The 18,757-nt window shown below is 40.2% G+C and overlaps 1 long non-coding RNA gene across 14 annotated transcripts in view; it reads left to right on the top strand.

Moving 5' to 3' along the window:
- Positions 1-15,333, top strand: part of LOC142405307 (uncharacterized) — a 234,846-nt gene extending 219,513 nt beyond the window's left edge. For all 14 annotated transcript variants that reach the window (XR_012774127.1, XR_012774130.1, XR_012774135.1 and 11 more), the window contains 4 exons: positions 10,920-11,117; positions 11,418-11,510; positions 13,814-13,904; positions 15,041-15,333. This is a non-coding gene — a long non-coding RNA (uncharacterized LOC142405307). The remainder of the gene's footprint in view (positions 1-10,919; positions 11,118-11,417; positions 11,511-13,813; positions 13,905-15,040) is intronic.
- The last annotated feature ends 3,424 nt before the right edge of the window (positions 15,334-18,757 follow it).

The following is an 18,757-nucleotide window of genomic DNA, read 5'->3' as shown; positions in this document are numbered from 1 at the left end:
TCAGTGTTGCATGCTTTCTGTTAGACCCACAAAGAATAGATCAGAAATGCCTGAAGATCAGATCAGGAATAATAATTGCAATGGAAAAATACTAATTTTTTCTGGATTTTTCTCATTCCAAGGACAGAAGATATTTCTTCAGTTCTTAGAAAGTGGGTGACTGGCTTATTTCAAGGGTGAAGAAGATATTGCAGGAATGCTGTGGGACAATAGCGTGAATCACTGGGCTTACTGCTTCTGGAACAATGTTTGACTCAGAGGATTCTGCTTTTGGTGAAGCTGCTGTTATCTCCCAGCACCTGCCCTCAGACATTGAGCTGTTTTGTCAGTGGCACTGAGTAAAAATGGTCCAGAGTTAACAGATAGGAAAAGAATCTTCAATCTGAGGAAAGGCAACTAGCAATTTAAAAAAACCCAAACCAACAAAACAACAAACCACCCCACACTAAACTATCTAGTTTTTCAGTTAAACTCCTCAGGAAAAGAAATTTATTTTGCTTCTGGAAAAAGCAATCCTGCCCCAGATCCTCTCTTTCTAAGATTTTGTGTGCAGGAACACAGCGTGTGCTAGAAGAGGTGGCCGATTCTTTTAGGCCACTTTGACAGGAGCAGTAAATTTCAGTTCCCAAACCTGCTTGGATGTGGAAGCTCTGAGCCACAGAAAAGCCTTACACAGTTCACGGACCTGGGCTGTCTGCTGGAAGAACTGCCAGGAATGACAAAAATGATAATAAATTTGCTTTTACTGCTCCTCTCTGTTGTAATAAATTTGTCCTGTATCTTTACACAAAAATGTGTACGGACTCTCTTTATAAACCCCTGGGGAGAAATTTGTGCACAAAAGTAACATTCTCTTTCTCTTCACTTCTGTTTGTGGTGTCTTTTTATAATTTGTGGAAGGTATCCAACAGGTTGGAAAAATGCATTGAAAGCCTAATCCAGACATGTCAATACAACACTGGTTTTAGTTTAAACAAAAACCAAGCAAGTTTTCCCCTTTCCAAAGTAGTGTCTCCAAAAATACTTCTCTGATTCAGAGAGTACATTTTTGTCCTGGCTTAACTCCTTCTGTACTGAATAACAAGCAAGGCTATTTTTACATGGCATAATGCCTGTATTTATTCAGAAAAATATATTTTTCTAACAGCAGCAGAAGGTTTGATCAGAAGTGTAAGAATTTCTGACGTGTTTAGCCAAAGTCTTTGCTAATATAAAATGAAGTTAGCACAATAGCACTTATGTCTAGTAGTGCAAAATTTGAACCATAGTGCATGAACCAAGGCCAGTGGCAAAGGAAATGTCATCATTTCCCTGTGGTTTTTTGGAAAAAAATATAAGGAACATGTCGTACTTTTGGAGAACTGTTTTGTAAAATTTCGCAAGAATTATTATATTGGGGCATGTGTGATATATTTGCCTCAGAACTTCAGTGCCATTCCTTGCTTTTTGAGAATTTGTCAATAATTTGACATGAATTTACATTATTTTTTTAAATGGATGCAAGTTTACCTCAAGATCGGTTAATATCAGTTAATATAATTTCATGAAGGGCTTGAGTCATAAAATTCAGACCACGTTGAGATTTTTGGAAAGTTTAGGTTCCATGTTTGGTTTCAGTAAACAGAAGGTAGAATATGTCACCCATCAAAAATGCTGGATTTCAATTAAGAAAAATATCCACTGTCCATGGCATGCTTTTTTTTCAAACCCACGTTCATGTGCATACAGTATTATATGGACTAATTTCAGTTTGGGTGGTCTGGCATGAATGTATATGATGAACAGATATCAAAACAATTTAACTGACTCATTGAGAATGGATTTAACATTGAAGTTGAGAGGGTTGTACCTACCCACAAATTCTGCCAGTGACACAGTTATCTATGTCATGCAATGAACCTGAAGCCCAAACTGTTTTTCCCGAAAGTAACGCCAACTTAATTCAAAGTGAGGTCAATGATTTCATCCTTTGCTTTTATAATAAAAAATAAGCAATATGTTCACAAATATTTCCATTCAAAATGTATCCTTATTTTTTTTCCAGAATGTATTCCTGCTAAACAAAAATGCTGAGTGTATTTCATTGCTGAATAAAGAGGAGTGGGATTGGCAGGATGAAGATATGGGTCAAACGTCAGTCATAAAAAAAATGAGCATAGCATTTCCCAGCTAACACACAGAATTTCATTTGCAGATTTTTATTATGGGGATGGGAAAAGGTATCATTTGCTGATCATGGTCTTTGTCTTTGCTGCACTTGAGACTCCACACACAATGCACCTTCCCACTCAACCAGGGAGGGCAAATGAGCAACTAAAATCTTGGCTGGTTAGGCAATGAGAGAATATTATACAGTTAAAAATGTGTAAACTTTAACTAATGGGTCTTCTCAGGAAGGGTTTCATGACATTATGAAACCTTGGGAAGGACCTCGTGCTAGAGGCAAGCTGCAGAAGTGCCCTGTGTGCCCTCAGCTCCAACAGACACCTTTGCCTTTCAAACCTAACTCTACTGGTGAGCAGCACAGTCCTTTCCCACTGAGGCCAGGAAGCACTCGAGCTGCGTAGCCCTTCATGGGAATTACTCACAGCACCAGCCCCTTATCAGTCAAAGAGCCTTAAATCTCTTGCTGTTGGCATTTTATCTCACCACTGAGGACCAGCAACCTACCGGTTACAGTTCAGCTGAAGCTGGAGAAGTGAAGGAGTGGTTTGATCCATGTTAGCGTGTTACTACAGTAAGTACGCCCAAAGTATTGTCTCAGCAGAGAGGTCATGGAGTTAATGAGCATAGAGACTGAACTGACCCACTCTATCTAGAGGTGATCCTCTAAGGGCAGGGTTACAAAAAACTGTGGGGAAGGCTACAGTCCCCTGTGTCTTCTTGACGGTAGGTAAACAGAGAGCTTCCTCCTCTGGGTCGTTCCTTCTGGCCTCTACCATAACACTCCATTGAAAAGATGAGAAAATGTATCTTTAAAAACCAGCCGTGCTCCTGGCACTACTACAGTCACAAGGTCAGGCAGCTTAGTCATTAGAGAAGATTATTTTGTTTTGTGATACTCTTCTAGCCAGCAAGAAATGCTGTTAGCTTGCACGCACCCGTTCATATGATAGGGAAAACTCCAAACATACACTTTCAATGGAAAATGTGAATAAGCAAAATATTTGTAATGAGGTGGTTTTAGTATTCCTGCCAAGACAAATCAGAGAAGGGAAGAAACACACATCTTGAGAGTATTTCCTCTCATGACAAAGATGTGACCATATAAGCATATGGTTTGAAAAAGGAACAGCACAACATTTGAGCAAGTGGTGAATACCCGGCAACTTCGGCCACAATGACAGTTCAGGATATACCAGTAGAAGCAAGAGTTTTCTGCTATATTTACCCCTGAAATCTGTGCAAATACAACCTAGATTATCTGTCCCTTTTTCTTCACTCTTCCTGCAGCCACCTGAAGTGGCTGTTCTTTCAAGTTTGTGAAGCAAGGTATTGTAAGGACCTTTACTTGGGCATTCCTAAATGTGGGAAATGAAGGTTCAAGTTCCTGATACAGTGAGTATGAGGATGCAAATGACTTGTTTTAAGCAGTCAGGCAAGAGCTGAGCCCAGATGAGTGAAATGAGTGCACACTTGTCTTAACCAATGATCTATTAAGATTTTTCTTTTTCATCTTGGAAATTCCACCTTTTCAATATTCAGTGTAGCTGTAGAAAAAGTCTGTTCTGATGAATCACCATTCTCTGAAAAAAGCAGTTTCCCTGCAAAATACCCAACCAGCAGTACTACCATTACCACAAATTACTTTCTTTTAGGGTCCAATCCGGTTCCTTTAGAAACCAGTGGAAAAACATCTGATTTCAATGAGCATCAGTCAGGATTAGGCAACTACTGTTGTACCCTGCCTGTTAGCACTGGTCTTCTAAAACCAATGTAGTAGTTGGACCCCAGAAGTCACTAATAGGAAGAAAACCTATAACTTTTTTAGAATAATGGCTGATGAATTCAAGCTTTATTGTCCCATAAAATCAGTCCTAGGCATAGATCTTGATGCGCTTTCCTTTCTGTCTTTTTACTCGCATTCAATAATTTTTATCCCTCCTTCCCCCATTTCCATCTGATCTAATCCTCTGTGCCAAGGGTTTCCAGCTTCTTTCTTTGGCCCTGTCACTGTGATACCGGTACTGCTGGCTCCGTACCAGATCACTTCCTTTGAGGAGGCTGAATATTTTCAAACTATTATAGCAATGCTATGGGGAACCCTTTCTTGAGACTCCTCTCTTTTGTTGATTTTTCTCTTGTTCTGAAAAAAAAATTGTTTTCCAGTATTACCTTTTTTATCTGTCTCTTTATTTCTTACCCTTTGCATCTTTTTTTTTTGCCACCCTTTTACCACTGTTTAAAGACAGTCTTATAAAATCTATTTTTATTTTCCTTTCTGATGTCCAGATATTCTATTTCTATCTGTTCCTTCCACACTTTTTCTTCATCTCACATCTAATTGTTTCCTTGACACATTATAATTACTCCTTTTTAACTTATTTTCCACTTACAGTATACCAGAACAAAAGTGTGCATGAAGAGTTCAAACCTGTACGTATAACAGAGTTCCTGGGGTCTCTGTGAGATGTAACATCATGCTACACTCAAGGTGAAATATAATTCAGGGTTAGCTAATGCTCTAATCCAGCAGGTAAAACTGCTGTTGTGGAGCAAGAAAGCACGGGTGAGCTACATGGAGCGGAATAGAGAAGGCAGGAAAGGGGAAAGACAAGTGAGGTAAATATGAAGAGTGGAGAGGAACAGAGACCAGTGGACAGGGCTGAAAGTTACTGGGGAGGAGTGGGGAGCTGAAGGGGAGAGCAAGGAGGAGTGGATTAAAAAAACCAAAGAGAAATAATAGTGAGGGAAGGAGAATAAACCTGAAGGCAGTGAGGGTGGAGAAGTAGAGCAGTTTCTATATCTGCAATGCTTCACAGAGATTTAAGAACAAAGAGCCATGACAGCAGCTACTGTGAATTCAGGGCAGGGTGCATAGCCGAGAACGAAAATGGCACTGATTTTAAATGACCCAAGACACAATGTGCTGTCTGGATTTTTTTTTTATTTTATTTTAAGAGTCATGAAGTCCACATTGAATTTGCTGAATCTCTGACATTTTGTTGTTTCTTTTTTCTGACAGGAGATAACTTTTTTCTTGCATAAAATCATGATTCATTTTGTATAACTCAGGAAGGAGCCTTAAGGCAGAAATCTTTCTCCTTCATTTGGAGAATCTGTAAAATGGAAGATGGAAACAAGATGACCTGGTTCATTAGGAGAAAAACTTTGGTAAGGAAGAGCATCCAGATGCTTGCTGTCTTTCACTTGACCAAGGTAAAAGGATGTTCTGGCTTTAAAGGAAATGAATTTGAAGCCCTCCTCTCTCCCCTGCCTGCAAAGGGGCTCACCCCGCTGGCTGCAGCAGTGCCCTTTGGCTGCCAGGGCAGCTGGTCAGTATGTGGGCTCTCATCTGAGGGTAATCCTACCTCTTAACCCATGTAGTATAGATACAGTTGTACTTTTTATCCGCCTCACCTTCAGTCCTATGTCCAGGCAAAGTCCACCCTGGTTTTCAATGGGAAGATTTAGCAAACAGTAGCCAGTGACCTAAACTCTGCCTCTCTGATCCTTCTTGTCCCCCAAAACCCAGAGGCTTGGAACTGATCATGTCCCAAGGCAAGTTCTGACTGCTCTCAATGATAAAATAACCCAAAAGCCAAAGATTAAGAGAGAAAAATAGCCACATTAAAGGCAGATGACAGAACTCAGTTACACCTCTGTGAGTTCCAGCAGTTAGTTTCTTCTTGGGAGAAATATGAGATATTTACCTGGCAGCCTGGTATTTTTCTTCTCCCTTCCTCTAGAGTGGGATATGAGACAGTAAAACTGATGGTTACAGTCTGCATTAATTGGGGAGCAGACAGGCTATGCATTATGTTTTGTCCACTCTTTGGTCATGCAATGCAGGCTACTCGTACACAGAGCATTTACCCAGCTGGGTCCAGTTGCTGCTCAGTTCTCTGGTAGCGATGGATCGCAGCTCAGGGGAGTTGCAGGTGCCTGGCTGCTTATGTACCTTGTAGTTTCTTGAAGGTAATTTTAGCTGCTCAGATAAGATTTCCTCCGTTCTTCTTATGTCTGCCTGGAAATCTTTCAGGATAAAGAGTGCCGTGAAGATTTTCTCAAAATACGTTATTGAGTTTGCCTATAGATTCATTTTGCAGAAAGTTATTAGAGAGCTGAGATTCAGAATTCCCATATCTACTGTACAGCTTCATTGCCTAGTGATGCAAACCTGAGGTGAGGTTTCCTCTCTCTCCTGGGGGCTGGGGAGAGAAGGCACAGAGGCACCTTGAGAGAGGGAGGGCTGTTTTCAGGGATGTGTGCAAGGCTTTAATTTCATTTTACAGAGCCGATTCTTTCCTTTCAGGATCACTAAGGAAATCACTGAAATGATCTGCCACATAGTTGTGTTTGGTAAACAGTTAACGTAAAAGGTGATGTATGGGACATTTTATTTTGCAGCAGAAAATTATTTCTCCCCCTACGTTTTCATTGATAGTCAGGGTAGGTAAAAGTATGTTTGTGGTTCTGGGGTCATCTTGACAAATTTCAGCTTGTACTGAGCACCAGGAAACTCACACTGCAGAATTTTTATTTCTTCCCGTGAACTTAGCATTTTCTAAAGTGCTAAGGAAGAAAATAACCTTTTTTTAAAAAAAAAATAATTTTTTTTTAAGGACGGTACCTTGAGAGTGTTTCCACATATGGCCCTGTCATATAGGTGCTTGGTCTGCAGTTCTGGTGGGAAAAGAGATGGTAAAGCATCACCTACTTTGTTCCTGGTGTGTCAGATGCTCTGGTGATGTTTAGACCATATGAGGCTGTGAGATCTGGCTGTTACAGACTCGACTGGGACATCATCATAGCTCACCTAAGTGAGACAGAAGCTGGTGATTTAAAAAAGGGAAGAGGAATAGCTTATTTATGAGTCCTTTTAGCTCTCCACTCCTCCATGATAAAGTTTTCCTTCAGCTGAAAAGATGGGGAGGCTTGTTAGGTAAATATGTATACTGAGCTGGAGGAGGGGGGAGGAGAGGAGAGGACTGCTGACTACTGCCAAATGGATGGTAAGCATCAGAGGACAGAAAGCGTTCCTCTTTGTGGTGATGCTCCTCAAATGTATAAGGGACAAATATATATATTTCTTGAGAAAGAGCAAAAAACAACCTATGCTCTTATAGCTAGGGAAAGCCCTTCCCGTGTTCTTCCTGAAACAACATAGAAATCTCCTGGTTTAGGTCACTCATCTATCATCATTTGCTGCTCTATGGAGGTTACTCCCACTGTAGTCTGAGAAACTGAAAGATGACAACGCCCTTGCAACCCGTGAAAGACAATCTCTTAATACTGCCTTATAAAGAAATGAATAATTGGCATTGATTACACGTGCATTGGGAGAGTAGCACAGTTCTGTCGCATGCAGGATGATCTTTCCTGAGAGGGTTTTGGTAATCTCAGGTTATTTCTGGGTATGCTGCCTGGCTGTCTGCTAGGACTGAGCGATTGTGGCCATAAACAGGGACTCTCTCCCAAAGCCGGGCTTACAATGTGCATACACGCAAAACAGCGCGAAGAGACCTGGCTGCAAGTTTGTAATGCAGGATCAGCCTGGGTGGGAGAAGGGGGGTGCCAAATCCTAGCAGTTGTCTCATGTCTGTCAGTGGGGGCTGCCGCACCAGCTGCAAAGCCTCTTGCTCTGCACTCCGCTCATTCCTGCTGGGGATGACATAGGCAGTCTGCAAAACAAATAGTGATTTGTTAGAGCCTGGTGACAAATTCACACATTGGCTACGAGTGCACATGTAAGAGGCAGAAAAGCAACTTCCAGCTGGAAAATCTCACCACACCTTGTATTGGCTTCAGCTGGCAAAAACTCCATTATATCTTATCTCATAGAGTTGTTTCCTAAGATTCTTGGCGTATACATTCTGTCTCCAGATGGGGAAACAATGAAATGCCATCAGCTGGGTGAAGAAATCTATTGCACAGGTGATGTCTTCACAGAATCACAGAATCGTATAGGTTGGAAAAGACTTCTTCGTACCTTCATCTAACAGCATATCTAACGGCCTCACAACACACAAGTAGCTTTGTGTAGACCCTGTCAACAGGTATAGGTGCAATAAATCCCACAAACAGAGCTAGTTTTAATAAGGAGCTTCTTGGAGGCAAAAGAAAATAAACTCTTCTCTCATTTAATATATTTGAAGTTTGACTTGTAAAGCCCTTCCAGGTGGTATATAGCTTGGTGAATCTGTTTTTTCTCTCTTTGGGAGCCAAGTCAGATTATTCTCACTGTGATGAGCTTTTACTGCTTTCCCAGATCAGATCTGGAGAGTGTCTGCTTCTGTAGTGGTAGACGTGTGTCCCAAAGGGACAAGCAACAGTCTTACAATTGAACTTCTGCCAACCATCTTCACTCTTTAGCAGAACTTCTCTGGAAACACTCATCCTACCCATTTTATTTTTCAAGTGAAATGCAAACACACTACAAAATCATATGTATTTTGTTGAAATTTCAGCATTTTGTGAGGGAAAACATTCTGACATTGCTGAAATGGGAAGTTTCACACTTCCGCTATATTTTATGTCAGTACATCTAGGAAACATTGCCTCATGGTATCAGTAGTTCCTGACGTTGTTTTACTAGGAATTCTCTTTTCCATTGCATTTCCCCTCTAAGTCAAGAAGGTACTGCTAGCCACTACAGAGAGATAGTAAGACATTTTGTCTTGCAATGAAATGGACAAAATAATTCATGGCACCTGTTCATGTGATTTGTGTCATCTTTTTAGAGAATTTGGATAGCTTCTTGTGCTTGTGCTTAACAGGGGCTGAGCAGGGATTTTCTATGGAAGTGGCTACCTGAAAGAGAATTCTTCTTTTTTCAAAATCAATATTTTTTCACAAGAAAAAAAAAAAGTCAGAATTCTCTGCCTTCCCATATGAACAAGCTTTGCCATTTTCATTTGCTGTGGAAAACTTTTATCAACCAGGAAGCAGAGACACATTTTTTCCTTATTTATTTTTCCAGGAAATACCTTGTTGCAAAAATATTTCAAATTTTAATTCTGCTCTAAATCAGGTTTGTAGTTTTTTTCAGAATGTGAAGTTTTGTGTGGGAGAGATGCACCTTTTGAAGACTGCTGTATCCTTTAATTGTGCTAAGGTTAGGAGAAAGAATGATTAATATGAATATGAAAGGCATCTGCAATCTCTAATGATGCTACAGTTATCCATACCCCTGGGATTTCCAAACTGCATCATGCAATATGTTTCATATCTGAAAGTTGGTGCAAAATGTGTGACAGAAATTGTGTAAGAGTGGCAGCTGAATGAAGTGAGTTACGTTAATTCACTGATAAGTGTCTGGTTCCCTATCAGCTTCTGAGTGATTGCCATTGATTTATGAATTTGTATATGATTTGGAGCCTTCCTAATTAACAGGCTGCTTCTCTTTTTCATTCCTTCTTGACAGTAGAGGTCAGCTGACTTGACATTATTTCATTTGAGTGATTGGCTTTACAAATGACTGCGATGGGGGGTTTCCAGGAGAGGATCTGAATGTGGTCCTCCAGCAGGGCTGAGAGTGCTCCTGTTCAGGGAATCTCTATTTTCAAGAACTTTCTTCAGAACAGATATGCACATAATTTGTAGAGGATGGAATGTTAGCTGATATATTGATTCCTGACTGATACAAAGTATTTTGGACATCGCAGAGGAGTTTAGGAAATTTTCCATTTACAAATTTTATAAAATTAGTAAACTCAATAATGTTACAGAGGTCCCATTCACACTAGAATCATGTTTTTATCCCCAACAATTTCATTCAGGAAGGAAAAAGAGGAAAAAATTTTTTGTTTTAATAGAGTCTTTGTTTCTTTTTCAAATAACCTTTTGACTTCCCAAAGTCCCTTTGCTGACAGCTCTACTGGCTTTGCATAAGAAATACGATGAAGTCAGAAGTCCCCTCAAAACAAGAAAAAACACATACATAGAGTAGTCAGAGCTGTGAAAGTCAGTATCAGTGTACTATACAGTTTTTCTTCTGCATAGGAAAAGACATCAATAAAGTCCCTATTAGTAGACAGTAGTCTTATGGCCTGATTTTGAAGCATAAGCATGGTAAATCTCTAAAGTGTTATTACATCTGAAGTATAAATCTGTTAAATATGTATCCACATTGCACCAAAATACTTTAGCAGTTCTCTTGAGTGAGTGATACTTATTTAAGCAGGCTATCACATTATATGAAATATATCTTGGTTTGATTTGCTGAAAATAGATTAATTTAACAGTGTGCTTTTATCCATTGTGCTGCATGCACTAGAGACCAACTTCCTCAGGTTTTCATTTAACAGGTCTCCATTGCATAGGATTTTGTCTGATGGAAGGAAAATCAGTTGCTTTAAGAGGCCTGCTTGATTTCTTTAACAGCTATTCGGTTTGCTGGTCTCCAACATCTAGAGTTAAGTTTTCTGTTCCATCTTGCATAGGACTGAATAGAAAAGGGTGAGAAACAGGGAGAATCAAACTCCATCACTTAATTAGAACAGACGGATTTTGCATTCGACTATGAATCAGCTTTACCCAGAGATGACTAAAAATTAAAATTTCTGGTTCAGGGAAAGCTTCAATATTTGGAAATGTTATTCCAGGCCTCTTTGGAACACAATTACAAAAAAGATTCTTGTGAAGGAGGCACTTTCAACAGCAGTGACAGCAGCATTGTTTAAAGTTGCCTCTTTAAGCTGCATCTGATTGTAGCAATTGTTGATTGAAATGTTGCCCTTCTCATTTCTTCTCTAAAGAGTGCTAGAAATTGAGCAGGATGGAGAACCAGATGGCCAGGGAATATGAAAGCTCTGTCTTGAGTTTGAATAGGGCTGCTTGAACACTGTAACCTGCAAGTCTCAGCAGAGCCCCAGGAAGCCTCAAGCCTTCCAGAAGTGTGCTCATAGTCAGACCAAACTTCATCCATGGAGAGGTCCTTCTGTGACACATTTTGGGTCAGTGAGTAATCACTTTCCTAAGAAATTCCATTTCTATGGAAAATTACTTCCCCCTTGTTCTACCTCTAACAAAATCATTTAGGAGTTGGGTAGAAATGAAGGGAAGGTGGGGAGAGGCAAAGCAGAAACGTATAAAAATGTCTCTTGCATTTCTGAATCCCCTTGTTGGGGATGGATAGGTTTTTTGTTTTCTGGGGGGGGGGATTGTGGTTTTTTTTTTATATTTCCAAGATACTGCTTTAAAGTCTTATTATTCAACTTTTTCAGTCCTTTTAATTTTTTTTTTTTTTCAGACAGAGAGACAGAAACGTAGTCTGGATAAGGATCTAATTTTTGAGCTGTTTATCTGAAGCAAGGCTGGGTGCCTGCCCATCACTGGCTGCAAAGCATGTAAGTGGAGGGTCTGTTCTCTGCCTTTGCCTCCTTGCTGCTTCTGTTTGATTAACTCAGCAGCAGTTGGGTATTAGCTGGATAAAACTAGCACTCCAAATGAACATATTCATTGAGGAACATAGGGTGAATAAAGAATTAAATTCTGAGGCTAAAAGGAATTGGGGCTTTCCTGCAGTGATGTCTAGTCATCGAGTGAAGAAAACTCCAACAAACCCAAACAGAAAAGCAGATTTCTATGGTATCTGTTCTATATTAACACTTTAGGGACTGAGGTTCTAATAGGTGGTCATTATTTGTGTCTCCGGGCAAAGAAACAATTACTATGAAACATTCAGATATGCATTGGACTGCATCAAACCAGGCACAGCAGGTTGGTTGGACCAGGTGAACTGGGCTGGTACTGCTACCTCTGCCTTGGCAGAAATGCAAAACTCTCCCAGAGGAGGAGAACTCTTCTTTAGGTTGCACATTGTACATAGCTTTCCAGTAGCAGCACTTGCAGCTTTCCTTTCTGCTGTTGTGCTGTCAATGATCCAGCAGTACAGTCCCTCCCAGGGAAGGATTCCACCATGCACAGCTACTGTAAAAGCAAGGCATTTTTAAAACAAGAAATAGCAAAAGGTGGATTGCATAGATGGTGGAAGAGAACAGCATGAAATCAACAAAGTCTGTTCAAGAAGAGGCAAGAGCTATGAGTGAATCTGATGCGAGCAAGGTTTGTATGTGGAAGGAAGGTAGGCGTGTATCAAGAATGCGAGAAGGAATGTAAGGAAAAGAAAGCAATCTTGTTAATGGAGATTCAAGCTAGAAAACAGGGTACTCAGCTGGGGCTCTGTTCTGCCGACTTCATTTCTTTGGGGTGGCACTGACACAACTTTTTGCTTCAGTGAGGCTTACTGCAGAAACCACTGTGTGTTTTTATGAGCAAAGGTAAAAGACTGCAGGCTTCATTATGAAGTAATGGACATATTGTCAACATCTACTAGTGAATGAAAATGGTATATATATAAAAACGAAAAAGTTCATATGAAGTTTAGTCCATAGTCCTATAAAATTAGATAAGACACATATCTGAAGGCTAATGGAGAACCCCAAAAGTAATGGAATGGAGAGAGAAAAGCAGACTGTTTTTCAAAAAAGGGAAGACGTATAAACAAACAAATCTAAAAACACCTTGAGGATGATGGAAAAGTGGGGCACTATGAGATTAAGATACAAATGGAAGTATATTTATATGTCATGTACCATGGCAAATACAGGATTACTTCTGTCTCTCTGCAAGTGGCTCCAAACTCAAACAGGAAAACTGGGAACCCATAGGTAAATGCAAGTCTAAAAGGGCTTGAAAACTCAGCAGAAACTCTTTGGAAACCTGAATCAATCTGTTTAATATACTAAATCATCAAGTTCTTGATATAGTTTTCTTAGGACCTAGTGCAATATTTGTCCTCAACCTTAACAGGGAAATAATACAGTGACTTTTAACTTAAAAGGACAGATGAAGCTAGTTGTATGGGTAGGCTTCTCTTCAGGAGAACAAATGATCATTTCACAAAGAAAATAGTTGTTGCAACTCAGATCATTTTAGCTGATTTTCATTTTTATTAATGGGCAGATTTTTTTCATTTGTGGGGATTACCTAGTACATAGTAAATGTATAGGAAAATATATACTATAGTATATGGTAACTCAGGCTTTGCCCCCATTTGAAATCACAAGGAATGTTCCCATTGATTTCAGTGGCTGCATGATTTGACCCAGTAAGGCAGACATTGCCTGGAGGCTGAGTCAGATAAGGGCTCTTACAAACCTCATTTGAACAAATAACTCACATAAAGAGGAAATTATTTCTGAGTAAGCAGCAAGCAAGCAGGACATCAAGCTATCTTGACCCTAATTTGATCTTCCTGACATTCATTACAGTCATCTTTTGGTTAATACTTTGGCTTGTGTGGTGAGACTGGTATGTGTCTCCCTATATTGGTCGTGGCTGTGGCAGAAATAAGGACTCCTTTCTGACCCCCTGAGGTGGTGAGCAGCTGCAGCCCAGGCAAGAGAAGCTGCTGCTGTCTGTGTTTTTCAGGACACTCATTTTCCCCATTACCAGTAAATGTAACTGTTACACCATGCAGCTAAAAATTGGAGGAGGTCACAGATCTCCAAAACTACGCCCTTCCTCCATGTTATGTGTGAACTTCTGCTAGATTCATAGGTGGTCTTGGACCTTGGCTAAATGACTGTTTAATAGTTCAGAGAGTTTCAGCTTGACTAACCAAGGAATTATTGCCTTCTATTTTCAGTTCTCTGAGTGAAAACAATCTGCGTTAGTCAGTAAAAGAAGAGGCTACTTAGAGGAGATTTGGCCTGTAATGACACTTTGCATACTAAAGGGTGAGCAATAACATTTTCTCTGAGATCTGTTGAACCCATTGTCCCAACTCCAGTTATATGGGAGATTGAGTGTTGCAGAACAGGCCTTCAGTGCTAGCCTGGATTTAAGACTGTGAATAAAGACTTTTTCATTTGGACTAACTAATCCAAACAGCAGAAAATTATTGCAAACTTCCTTTGAATTATTCCTTGTGGATCTTATTTGTATATTTATCTTGCTCACATGGAAGATTTGTTTCTTTTTCATTATTTTGTTAAAAACTGCAGCAGATTAACAATTGTTGATGTTATTTGGATCCTGCTGGACTTGCACTCTTCTGCATGTTGTGTGCCAGCTCATGATCAGACTGGGGCTATGGTGGGGTACGAGGGGTTTGCTCTCAATGAGTGGGGACACCCAGGAGCTATTTTTTTCATTTGTCTTTAAATCCCTGAAAGTCACAATGTCACCAAACAGAAACTTTCCATGCAGGCAGACAAAAGGGATTTCCCACCAAAATGGTGATAAATTTAGCCTTTGTCATCTCCAGAAGTGATCTACTCTCTGTTTAGCATGTATATATGCATAAGACAACACTTTGGTTTACTTGGATGCGACGGATCAGACTACATTCCCAGGCACTTGACACTCCTTGATATATTGAGACAAATTATGGCCTGGGTGGTGCTGAGGGTACACGAGGGTTACGAGAGCAGCAGTGAGTCACTGGTAAGGGAAGCTGCCTGCGGAGCAACGAGAATAATGCTTTTTAATTCACAATCTAATAAAGTAAAGTAAGCTGAGGTGGGCGTGCTGTGCAGTCTAGTAGGCTGGCAGGAAAGCAGTGCCTAACACACATCATGAGGTATTGAACAGCTGCCTGCAAGAGACAACATTTCATGGGGACTTTTGGAAGCATTTTTGTCAGTGGCCGACCCGTACGGCTGCCCGTGCTCTCACTCCTCTCTCCTTTCAGACCCAAGACACACTTGCATAAGCTGCTGCTCCAGCCTGGTAGTGGAAGGAAGGCAAAAATCCTAAAAATGGCTGCAATGCAGATGATTTACATTCTCTGGATTACACTGAGGCAAGCCAGGGCACAGGTACTTATTTTTGTCCTCGTCTTTCTGCTTCCGCTTTCCCTCGCTGAGCTCAGATCATCGCAGAAGTGACACAGCCTGTTCCCGTTGAGTGCTGTACACCATCCCACACACTTTGGAGATAGCTCCCAGCACATTGCTGAGAAAAGCTGTTGTTCTGGCTCAAAATCACAGCTGGCAGCTGTTATTTGACTACAGAATTTTCCTCTGTATAATGCGAGGTTTGGGACCAGTCATTACTTCGTACTAAACTTGATTTTGTGTGATTCTGTGTGATTTTTTTTTTCCAATGGTAAAATAAAAGGATGACTGTTTTAAAACTGGTGCTATGTACAACCCAAACACTAATAAAAAGGAACAGTATTCTTGATACTAATAATTCTTAAAAAAGTGGACTTTTTGTCTCTCTTTTGATGAACATAGAAGCCTGGACTGTTGGAATTTCTCAGCAGCAGTATGGTCCCCCTGCTTCAGCACTGGTTACCCGCCACCCAGGAGAAGCAGTGCTAACCCACCAGAGCACCCATTTTGTATAATCTTTTCATAACATAATTAGTAGAGCTTGAAACGTATGAAGAATGAAACTGCCAGTTATCCAAATATCTTGGAGAAAGATAGACAGGACCATACAATTTTGGAAAGAGAACCCATTTACCGTGATTAGATTTAATAATATGTTCAGCAGTATTCCATAATGCTATATTTCTGCAGTAACTTTCCTTATTATGAAAGATAATAAATTAAGAACCACGTAAAATATCCCTGTCCAGTCAGCTTAAGAAAATAAGGGAATAATTTGAAACACTCATTGCCTATTCTAAGGTTCTTGACTTATTATGATTCTTGGCATCATATAAGGAAGCCTCCAGACCTGGAGTTTGAGCTTGAAAATGTAACACTATTATTTTCATTTGCATTGTTTACACAGAATGATAGGTGTGTAAGGTAATTCAGAGGACCTTCCCTCTCCCCACATAACACGGGCTTTTCCTTGGGAATATGAAGTCTCAGGCCATGAGACACTCACACTCAAACACTCACACCCATGTTTAATTTAACCACTGTGAGGAGTCCTATTGATTTCAGTGGGACCACACACAGCAGGAAAGTTGTGCATGGGTAAAAACATTTGCAGATTCAGACCAAGGAATCTAGACTATCTCGGCAGACCCCATAAAACCAGATAGTTCACTGCAGCTAGGGGCCTAAATTGCATATTACTATAAGTACGAGGAAAACTGACATTGCATTCTATAAAATATTTCAAGTTTTCAAAAATTTGGTATTGTTCCAAGTGGGGCCAAACTCGCAAATTTTACAACTTTCTGAGGGGACAAAAAATCAGTTCAGTGTTGGTGTTTTTTATTATTATGTTTTTATCCGTTAAAATAATAAATAATAAAAAATATTTGTTTTAAATAAGACATTGAAACACTGAGAATTTTCCCCATTTTCACCAAATGTTTTTTTTGCAAGAGAATTGCATGTTCCTCTAAATTTCCTACTATAGTTACTCGGAGTAGCTGTGTGTGCTGCACCAAATGACCATAAACAACTTGCAGGGAAGGTAGGTATGAAAGACTAAAGAAGGACTGTGGTTAATATTTTCAATGGTGATGTACACACCATATTATGAAGCATAATTAAGAGGTGCCTGAAGGCTAGATTTTAGATATAAGCATAAAAAGTAGTAATTAACTATCATAAACAGAAAACAGTTTGTGCCATGTTGGCCCAAGCTGGGGCATCTTCAGTGCTCTCGGAGCCAAAGACCCTTGGAGCCACTTAGCACAACTACAGCACTTCCAGGTCTAGCACTCATTGGGATATCTCTGCACAACACTTTACTGCACAGTGAGGGCAAGTTCAGAAGCACCCAGGTCCCACTTCAAAAAGAACTTGGGTGCTTAGAGGCTCATTTTCCAAAGGCACCCTATCTAAACCCTTGTGATTAAAGTATAGATCCACATCACCAGCCTGTTTCTTCTAAATCCAAAGACTAAATACCATCTTAGCTGTCTGTGCATCACTATCAAAATCTCCTCTGTTTTTGCTTCTGGTGTATAGACCTATTTAAAATCCTTGCAGTAGTAGTACTTTGGTCCACGTAGCTCATCCTTAAAAGTATCTTATTTTTCCTGCTGCGTAGATGCACTCGGTCCAGTCTCAAATTTCCTACATATTTTCTAGCATTTCTCAGGTGCAGGAGAATGGCCTGGTTAGAGAATGTAGCCCTGGAGAGTGGGGTGCATCCAACTTTGTTTCAGCTCCAGGTGTCCTACTTCTCAGGAAAATGTTCTGTTTGGCAAGTTAGGGGGTGTTTTTTCCTTCAGCTTTTCCCTTCACTTAATTTCTTGCTTTCCTCTCTCTACCCTAAAGTGCAGACTACTTAATTAATGGAAAGGGAAAGATCTGAGGAATTGAGAAACATTGTCCCCAGATACCCAAAAGCATATGCATAGAGAAGCTTGGGGTCAGATTCAGTTACTCAAAGAGGGATATGAATGTGGATCTTTGAAATAAATGCCCTAATCATGACACTATAAGGGACTTTTTGTGCTTCTACCTTTCCCTTCTTTCCCTCCATTTTTCTGTGGAAGGCTAAGCTCCCTAGCTCTGCAAAGTTCATGACTGTGAAACACAAGTGGAACCAGGAGCTTTGCTCACCTTGTGAGCTAAGCCCACAAAATGTCCTCTGGCTCATCCTTGTGGAGCATTTCTCTTCTACATGGCTGCTGATTTACTGGGGAGGTGTTTGTTATGCACTGTTCCATGAATTGTACAAAGGAATTGCACAATTCAAGCAGCTATTTTAGATCTGTGAAGGTCAATAAGTCCAAACTTGTAAAGCCAGGTATGACTTAGACTATTGACATATCTGCAACTGAATATTATTACAGTAGCCAAACAAATGCAGCAGGCTGCAGATAGACAAACCAAGCTAACTGTAAATGAAGGGACAAGCTATGGCATTTCCATCTTCAGCATCAAATTCCTTCTCAGGGCTTCTGCTGGTCTTGTGCAGCCAGTAATGCTTCCTGTGCTACTGAGAACTGTGGCCTCAAGGGCCACCACCAGCTGGGACAGAGCAGTGGGAGTTTTGATTCTCAGAATAGAAATTCTCTAAAACAACTTGTGAATCTTGTCCCAGGAGCCCAAACCTCACTGAAAATCAGTAGTATTGGCTCCTAAATCTCTCAGAGGCTTTTGAAATATTCTGAAGTCATGAGATGTGAGATTCTGTGAGGATTTGACTGCTGTGTTAACATCTGCTGTAGAATAAAGGCTAAAGCAGATGTGAGAAGTGGGAGGCTAATGAATAAGGCAGTTTTAAAAGTGTTTAAAAGTAGCTGAAGTAGCCTGCAGTTTTATGGACCTAGTGTTTCTAGTCTACCAACAGGAAACTGCTGAGCCACCTTTCCAGGTAAATTTGTTTTATCCATCTCCAGTGGTAATCATCTTCTTGAATATGGTCTGTCCAGCATTTGCTTTTCTCAACACTTCTAGTGTCTTTTTTTCCTTTGAGGAAAAAAAATCTTTAATAATTGGAAGCTCACTGTTGTGGAACAGCAATTCACAGTAGCTATTTTTCTCAGATGGAACAAATGCTCCTTGAAAAAAGGGATAAATCTTTTCTTTTACAATTGCTCCTTTAATAAACTATTTGTTTAAACCATATTTTTGTCCTCTTCAGTGGTGAAGCTTGTTCCTTATTTAAAGCAGGACTACAGGGCTCCTCCACTGTTTGGAAAGGCACTGAACCTGGTACTCCA

The sequence above is a fragment of the Mycteria americana genome, chromosome 2 (assembly GCF_035582795.1).
Source record: "Mycteria americana isolate JAX WOST 10 ecotype Jacksonville Zoo and Gardens chromosome 2, USCA_MyAme_1.0, whole genome shotgun sequence".
Classification (NCBI taxonomy): Eukaryota; Metazoa; Chordata; class Aves; order Ciconiiformes; family Ciconiidae; genus Mycteria; species Mycteria americana.
The sequence above is the reverse complement of the archived record's forward strand: the minus strand, read 5'-3'. Positions and strand labels throughout refer to the sequence as shown.